Source organism: Acomys minous (genome assembly GCF_964271855.1).
Source record: "Acomys minous genome assembly, chromosome: 7".
Lineage (NCBI taxonomy): Eukaryota > Metazoa > Chordata > Mammalia > Rodentia > Muridae > Acomys > Acomys minous.
Genome location: NC_140488.1, coordinates 6,596,917 through 6,605,815, shown reverse-complemented (window position 1 = coordinate 6,605,815; position 8,899 = coordinate 6,596,917). Strand labels below are relative to the sequence as shown.

The 8,899-nt window shown below is 46.5% G+C and overlaps 1 long non-coding RNA gene across 1 annotated transcript; it reads left to right on the top strand.

Moving 5' to 3' along the window:
- Positions 1 to 387: 387 nt before the first annotated feature.
- LOC311601347 lies at positions 388 to 8,237 on the top strand. Its single transcript, XR_014780538.1, has 3 exons — positions 388 to 514; positions 7,404 to 7,472; positions 7,955 to 8,237. It is a non-coding gene; the product is annotated as an uncharacterized lncRNA (long non-coding RNA).
- The last annotated feature ends 662 nt before the right edge of the window (positions 8,238 to 8,899 follow it).

The following is an 8,899-nucleotide window of genomic DNA, read 5'->3' as shown; positions in this document are numbered from 1 at the left end:
AACCATTAGGGACACCATTGGATCAGGCTCATCCTGAGGACCTCTACAGGGGGCTGGGGAAAGTGTCCATAACAGCTGGCACAGAAATAAGTCAAAAAGGAGTGTCAGGAGATGGGTCAGGGCTGAATGGAGAATGAATCTATGAGAAAACTTGGAAGTAAGGATAGAGTGCCCTGCAGCAGGAGGACTGGTGCTGGTCTTGTGGGTGGGGCTGTGACTGCTGAGGTCAATAGTGGTGGGCAAGGCTTGTATGCTAGAGTGGAAGGGTGGGTGGATCTGGACTTAATAAGAGCTAGAGAAGGAAACTTTGTGCACTGTGGAATCCCTTGGGAACAAATCCTGGCAAGGGTGGGGGAGGGCCGTGTTTGGGAGTGCTTAGAGCTGAGGCAGAGAGGCAGACAGACCCAGGTAGGGGTGTAAGGGCCAAACTGGATGTGAGGGGCCCCCCTGATTACTAGGGAAGCAGGAAGTATTGAGGTGCTGGGGGCGTGGCTATGGATCCTGCAGTATGGAGGTAAGGGGCTGCCAGTCTGGGAGGCTAGGTGATTGCTTACAAAATTGGGCTGGGCTCTGGATGTTGACCTGAGAGGAGGCAGGGTCACCCTAAGAGCAGGATGGGGCTGTGTAGGTGTATACTAGTGTGGGGTTGTGAGAGCTGACTGAAGAGTAGTGGGCTGAGCTCTCTTGCTGATGCAGGGCTTGATTGATGTCTGGCCTTTCTCTGAGTGCTGGATTGTGTCAGTGTAACTTTGGTCCCTACTTCATGTTGCCCAGAACCGCTGAAGGAGAAGGCGCCCCAGGCCTGCTTCTGCTGTGGCAGTTGTTGTGGGCTGGGCTGTGTGAGTGGTGAGATAAGTGAGCAGGGAATGCAGAGCACCAGGCCAAGGCTATGATGTAAGAGGTCACTTTCTGAGGAGGGGGCAGAAGGCTGAATCCTCACTTGACCTTCATTTGGCAGAGAACACCTGTAGCAGTGGGGCACTGTGACCTGCTGAGATAGAGTAGTGGGTGGGGGCTGTGGTTGCAAAGGTCAGGGAAGGGCAGTGGGTTTCAACCTTCCTAATGCTGGGACTCTTTAACGCAGTCCCTCATGTGTTTCGTTGCTATTTCACAACTGGAATTTTGCCACTGTTAGGAATGGAACCACAACATACATAGCTGGTGTGGGGTTCACGACCCATGGGATGAGACCATGTCTGTGGGGGGAAGTATTGTACATTCACAGGGAGAAGCTGTGAGTGCTGACCTAAGGAGCTGTAGTTGTGTATCTGGGGTCCTGGACAGAAGCTGTCTCTGCTGGGGTAGCTTGTGCTGGAGGTGTTGTGAGTGGGGCACATTTACATAGTAGTGGTAGGTTGGGCTTGATGCTAAGGTGCTGTTGAGGCTTATGATATAGGCATAGTGGGCAGAGCTTGCAAGCCGAGGTAGGAGCTTTGAGCAGTGTCAGGTCTGCCTCCTGTCTGGCCAGTTGATGGACACGTTGAGGGCTGGGTGAAGTGTAAAGTCTTGGCAAAACTACTGAATGCAGTGGAGAAGAGGGAGCCTGTTTGTGTGTGCTGCAGCAACTCTTGTGGGTCCGGCTGTGAGTGCTTTCCTAGGTGGGCTGCATTTGAATTGGATATTCCCAGGAAGGGCCAAGCGTCTTACCTATCTCCTTTTTGGAAGGAATATTTAGTATTCCCGAGTCCAGCTCTGGTTATCTTAAGTAGGCATATTTGGAGTTATTAACAATGTTATGCCCAAATTTTGAGGGACTCTCTGAACAGACTACCCAAGAGCCGAGTCCAAATGCAGTGGCAAGAATGTGTTTATATTTCAGGGTCGAACCCAGGACACACCTTTAATGCGCTGACACAGCAGGTGCAGCGAAGTGGCCTGGATTCTCAATTGAGAGGGTTTTTTTTTTATAGGTTTTAGACAAAGAAATGGGTTCTACAGTATATGATTGGATGACATCTGGGCAGAAAAGCTGCAAGCAGAGAGTTACAAGACTTAGAGTTTCATGGTTGGGTAATAGGTGTAGGGGCAGGTTGGCATATAGAGAAGATTGGCTGAAGCAGTCATGGGGGCATTAGGAACTTTGGCCTGGCCTCTCCTAATTGGTTGTTGCTATGTGCCAGACCCCGTGCTGCTCAGCTTGAGGAGCAGAGAGTGTATTTGGACATTCCCAAGGTGAGCTGATTGTGTGGTCAGGGAATATTTTTTTCTGTTTAGGCTAGTTTGTGCTTAGTGTGTAATCTGGGTTCAGCCCTTGGCTAGGTTTAACACAAAATGGAGTTTCTTTTTCCAAAGGAAGTTTGTTTGGTCCTTACAAACAAGATAGTTTAGACTGAGGGTTTTATTTTACATTTTAACCCGTTGGTGTGTGTCTGTAGATGTAGGCAGATACCCTGAAAAACTTATTCAGTATTTGTCATATAAGCCATTCAACTGTAGAATAATATAGTTATCCGTATCCTAGATGGCATTAAACAGAAAACTATAAAAACCCAACATCTACAGGAACTCAGAAAATGGTAACATCAGGTTGTTTCAGTTTCCTTTAGGGATTTTTAACAATATTCAATAAGACTACAAATCCTAACCCAGAGACCCTCAGTTCAATTTTCAGGAACTAACCCTGTGGTTCACAGTGAGATCTGGTGCCCTCTTCTGGCCTGCAGAAGGACATGCTGTGTAAATAATAAATACATCTTTAAACATTTTTTCTTTAAGATCCTAAACTACATCTTATATATTAGTCCTCTGAAGTTACATAATGTCTTTCCGTGGGCTGTTTAGATTTGTTTTCTCTCTTTGTCCTAGTGTCAGATGGTCTCCTGACCCAGGACAGGTACGTTGGAGGAAATTTTAAAACAAGCATGCTTGGGTTGGGAGAGAGGGTGTCTAATTTAATTCCAGAGGCAGCTCTTTAATAGAGTAGTACAACATGAAGCAATAGAATTTCAACCAAAATTAATGAAAAGATATGGGGAAGAATATGCCATTCTCACCAAAGGAAAAGACTACCAAGGGGACATTCCAATTCAGAACATCTTTGAACAATATACAAGAGCACCCACATTTATTAAAAAAAGAAAGAAAGAAAACAAAACCTGAACAAAGTTGCTACTAAACCTAAAAGCATTGAAGGGTGCAGACACCTCAATTGTGGGAGAATGCAGTGCCCCACTCTAACCAATGGACAGATCGGTGAGGCAGAAACAAAATAGAGAAAATATGAAACCAACAGATGGAATGAATCCAATGGACCCAATGGTTATCTACACAACTTTTCCCTGAAGCACAAAGGAATATTCACTCTTCTTTGCACCACATGGAACCTTCTCGAAAATTGGCAGTATATAATCGGTCACAAAGCAAAGGGTAACTTATACAAAAAATTGAATTTACCCATTGTGCTTTCTCAGATCACCATGGGTTAAAATGGGTCTCAACAACAGAAATAACAAAATCCCTACACAATCATGGAAAATGAGCAACTCCCTACTCAGTGACAACTGGGTCAGGGAAGAAATGAAAAAGAAATTAAAGACTGTCTAAAATTCAATGGAAATAAAGGCATAATATATCCAAGCTTATGGGTCACAATGAAAGCAGTACTAAGAGGAAAGTTTGTAGCACTGAGTGCCTTCATACAGAAATTGGGGAGATTCCATACTAGCCACTTAACAGCTCCTCTGGAAGCTTCTGCAACAAAAGAGGCTGATACACCCAAGAGGAGTAGATGGCTGCAAATAATCAAACTCAAGCTGAAGTCAACAGATTAGTAACAGAGAACAAGAGGAAGGAATGAATGGAATCAAGGGGCGGTCCTTTAAGAAAGTCAACAAGATAGACAAAAGACACACACTTAGCCAAACTAACTAAAAGGCAGAGAGAAAATATCCAAATCAACAAAATCAGAAAGGAAAAACAGAACATAACAACACACACTTTGGAAAAAAACCAAAGAAATATTAGGTCTTTTTTCAATAACCCATAGTCTACAAAATTGGAAAATAGAAATGAAATGGACAATTTTCTTGGTAGATTCCATTTACCAAATCTAAATCAAGATGAGGAAAACAAGTTAAATAACTCCATAACCCCTAAGGAAAAGAAGCAGTCATTGAATGTGTCCCAACCTGGGGGGAGGGCGGGAAAGCCTCAGGGCCAGATGATTTTAGCTCAGAATTCTACCAGACTTTCAAAGAAGAGCTAATACCAATACTCTTCAAACTATTGCACAAAATAGAAACAGAAGGAACATTGCCAAACTCACTCTATGGGGCCACAGTCATTCTTGTGCCTAAAACACACAAAGACCAACCAAAGAAAAACATTTTCAGGCCAATTTCCCTTATGAACACTGATGAAAAATATACTCACAAACAGAATTCAAGAGCACATCAAAGATGTCATTGGCCATGACCAAGTAGGCTCCATCCCGGGAATGCAGAGGTGGTTCAATATATAAAAATGCATCAACATAATTCATTATATGAAGAAACAGAAAGAAAAACAAAATATGATCATCTCATTAAATGCTAAAAATCATGTGACAAAATACAACACCACTTCATGATTAGGCCTTGAGGAGATCAGGGATAAAAGTTCTGACAAGCTGGAGCACTGACTACTTACTACTCAGTCCCAAGCCCAAGATTTTTTAATTTCCCTTTGGTGGTATTCTGAATATAGACTTGAGGGTGCCTCTCATCATGCTAAAAACAAGTCTGTCCAATCTGTATACCAGGTCTTCTGGACTGAGAAAAGAATGTCCACGCTTTTACTGGGTCTCAAAGGCATAAGCCTACCCCAATTGTCTTATAGACACAACTTTAACTTTTGTCCCTAGTCTGTATTTGTCTCAGCAGGTTTTTACCTGGCTAACAGACTCCTTCCAGAGCTGCTGAGAGCTGGACCTGCTGGAAGTTGATGTAAACCAGTCTTCTTGATGTGACTACTCCCTGTCTCTTCAGCTGGATCAGCTAAACAGATGCTTTTGGTAAGTGCCCCATTACCTAGCCTTTGACTAGCTTTTCAGCCTTTCTAGGCCCCAATAACAGTGCCCCTATTGTCACCAGGAAAAAAGTTACAGAAGAGAATGACTTTGCCCATTGTCCCACTTTATAGGCTGAAATGCTGAGTCAAGGCAACTCTCTGGCAGGAGGGACAAATGACCACAAGGAAAAAAAAGCTTAGTTCTATAGAAACAGTCGTGCTTTGTGCCCACCTCATACCAAGCAAAAGGTAGGTGCCATCCAGATAATGGTCATGAGAGCACAGTACCTGGCCCTACAACAGACCAAGTTACAGGAATACCTGGTCCTACAGCAGGCCAACTCAGCAAAGAAGATTCAGGAGGACCCGTGATTGGGCCTTCAGGGCAGGTGTCAGAGGGAGGGAATGAGAGACCAGAAGAACTAAAATTGGATTTCAGGGTCACCGGGACAAAGGTTAAGAAAGAGGCCTAAAGGGGAGACCAGTCATGATAAGGCATAGCTGACCAGCTGAGGGGTAAAGAAGCAGTCTGGCTGCAGGAGGGCAGGGAGAGTCCTGGAATCCTCTGTTTGGACAATGAAACTGTCAGTTCTCAGTTTGAATCTTGACACACTGACCTTTCCTCAGATGAGCTGGGTCAAGTTGCTCAACTACATCTAGGAAAGAGGGCCTGGGGCTCAGACTGAGCCTTGCCCAAGGCTGTTTGTGTAATAGCAGTCCTGGGAAGGCTTTGTGAGTTCCTGCCTGTGTGCTGGCCTGGAGTTTCTTTAAATAGTCCCTGGACTTCTCACCTGGATGTGTCCAGACTGGGAACTCACAAGCCTCACAGATGTCTCCTTCTCAGGTCAAGTTCCTCTCCTCCATGAGATCCTAAACCCTCTCAGGATAAGTGAGCTGGTGCTGTCATCTGTTGACCCCCGGGGGCCAGGAGGCGGAAGGGCATACCGATCTTGCATGATGTGCACATGACCTAGCTATCCCTATCTAAAATAGGGTTTCTTGAAGTACACCTGATGTGCATTCATCTTACCTGTTCCTCTTGCTGTCTTACCTTTCCACCAGAATGAATCTGGCCAAAGACTCCTCTGCCCCACCTTTCATTCTGAGGTCCTGTAAGTAAGAAAGACACTTCCTGCCTTGCAGGGTGGACACTGGGACATAGCTGAACTGTGGCACCTCATTTTTCTTAGCTTCAGATGGCCACAGTCCTTGTGGGAAGGTCCAAACTTTGAATCCCTTTTGCCTTACAAAGATGGCCCCAACTGCTGATATGATTCAAATTCTAGGTAATAGTCATCACCACCCAGAGATACCTCACTCACCCTAACTCAAGATGCCTAAGAGAGGCCATCCACAGCAGCTTCCCCTTAGAGCTCCATAGGAAACAGACTATGGGTATAACAGTATTGTTTTAATAATTATCTTTATTGCCTATAGGTCCTGCTAGCAAGCAAGCAAGACAAAGACATATGTTATATTTTAAAATAGCCTTAGTTAACCTGGGGCAGGGCTGGTATCAATACTCTAAACTACCTCCCATGGTGGGGCAGCATGGGATCCCTGCCTCAGTCCCATGCCCTCTGCTTCCAATAACTTCTATCAAGCTACCTCGCATCCTGTGCCTTTAGGTAAGGGACACTACATCTGGGGACTGAGGTGCTCCAGGTCCCTAGGGCTTGAGACCATTTTGTGGAATTCTTAGACCTTTATGTAAGGGACTCTACTTACAGTGAGTGAGGGCCTCCAGGTCCCTAGGGCTCGAGGCTATTTTGTGAAGTGTCTGTACTTTTAGGCAAGGGACACTCTATCTGGGGACAGGTCCTCTCTTGGTTCCCAGTGGTTGAAGCCCTTTTGTCAGGTTTCTGGAATGGAGAGTGTCAATCAGGTGTTTCTGATTTCAGGCCCTCAGGGGAAGAGTGTTGCTAAAGCTGGGTTTCACTTATTCGCGAACTGGGTAGGAGGGGCCACTCAGAGCCATTTTCTGAGGTGCCTTAAGAATTTTTGCCATACTATGCTGTTTGTATACACGGCCTTGTAGCTTTCAAAACAGTTGTTAAACTCCTGGAAGAGTGACAGGTAGACATAGCATTCTAAATTCCTGCAATAGTTTTGGGGGTGAGCTCCTGGGAGTGGATAGGCTAGTCTTTAGAATCTGCAGGAAAACGCAGGGGCACACCATGTTGACCTTTTTATTTTCTCATATTTCGAGTCACGGTCTCTCTGTATAGCCTTGGCTGTCCTTGACTCACTTTGTGGACCAGAATGTCCTTGAATTCATAACAATCGACCAGCCTTTTCATCCTGAATGCTGGGACTAAAGGCAAGCGCCACCAAGGCAGAAACACTTTTCGCTCTTGAGTCGCCCCTGCCAGGCATTTCCAGAGCTGATTCATCTTGACTTCTCTCTCCTCTCTCAGGAAGATGAGCCTTTGGAGCATGGGGTGCCATTGGAGGCAAGAGGGAGCCAGGCATCTTTGACAGAGGAGGTAGGTATTGGCAACCAGGTAAGCTGTCATGGTCATTAATGAACATGTGAGAAGGCCCCGTCCCCCAGAGAGAGGACTGCATAAAGCATGCATGGCCCTGTGCTGATGCCTAGGGAACCCTGAGTGGGAGCTGCCACTCTTGCCGTGGAAAACTGATTTTCCAGGAAGGGGAGCTAAGATGCACTTTGGATGGACTTTGGAAGCTCCGAACAGAGCAGAGAAGAGGCCAGGCCAGGTGGCCATCACTGCAGATTCCACCACAGGGCATGATGGCACGTGCTCCAGGCTCAGCCATCATGTCAGGGTACATTATTGCCAGGTGTGGGAGTGTGCCACAGTGAGAATCCTTGCACTCAAAGGCACACGCAGGCCCAGAGTCCTTTGGGCATAGGGCACCCCCCAGGAAAAACCCGGCAACAAGTTTTGAGAGCTGCCCAAGCTTCAGGTGTCAGATTCAACTCATCCTTTCTCTCCCCCTGCAGGCCTGTGAGTCTTCATCCCTCTGAGCTGCAACAAGTCCATTCCTGTGTTCCCAAGAATATCAGCATGGATCCAACTGTCAGCAGACACACAAGCAACCTCCTAGACAGCTCTCAGTCCCAAAGCAGGGCAAGGGGCCTGGATCTTGGCCACATCACAGGAGCTGAGGCAGGTGAGGTGGAGGCCACCGCCACCCACTCAGGGCATCCATCTGTTGGCAATACGCTGGGCTCTCCCCAGTGGCCTAAGAGCCTCCTCTCCTTACTATGCCAGGGGCCCTGTCAGTAGGGCATCATCTCTTGAGTCTTTTGGCAGACTAGTAACAAAACTGGCTGACCCACACTCTCCCTCACAAGGTGTCCTCAACAGAAAGAGGATTGATGTGGTTCATTTCCTTCTCCTCAAGTACACTAGGAAGCAGCTGACATCTAAGGCTCAGATTCTGTACATAGTCCTCCGCGGTTACAAGGAATACTACCCTGTCATCTTTTCTAAGGCCTCTGATTGTTTGAGGCTGCTCTTTGGCCTGGAGATAGTGGAAAGAAACGCCCTGGACCACATCTACTCTGTTGCTCTTGCCCTTGGGATCAACTACCATGGCACTCAGCATGGTTTTCCAGGCGTACCCAAGACAGGCCTGCTACTAATCGTGCTGTGCATCATCGTCATAGAGGACAACTGTACTAGTGAGCAGGCCTTGTGGCGCGTACTGAACAACATGGGGCTGTATGTGGGCAGTGAGCATTTCATGTACGGGGAGCCCAGATGTCTCATCACGGAGCATTTTGTGCACGAAGGGTACCTGGAATACAGGCAGGAGCCTGAAAGCGATCCTCCTTCCTTTGAGTTCCTATGCGGCCCAAGGGCCCGCGCTGAAACCACCAAGATGAAATTACTCAAGTTTTTTGCCAGCATCTTTAAGCAGGATCCCAGAGCCTACCCCTTTA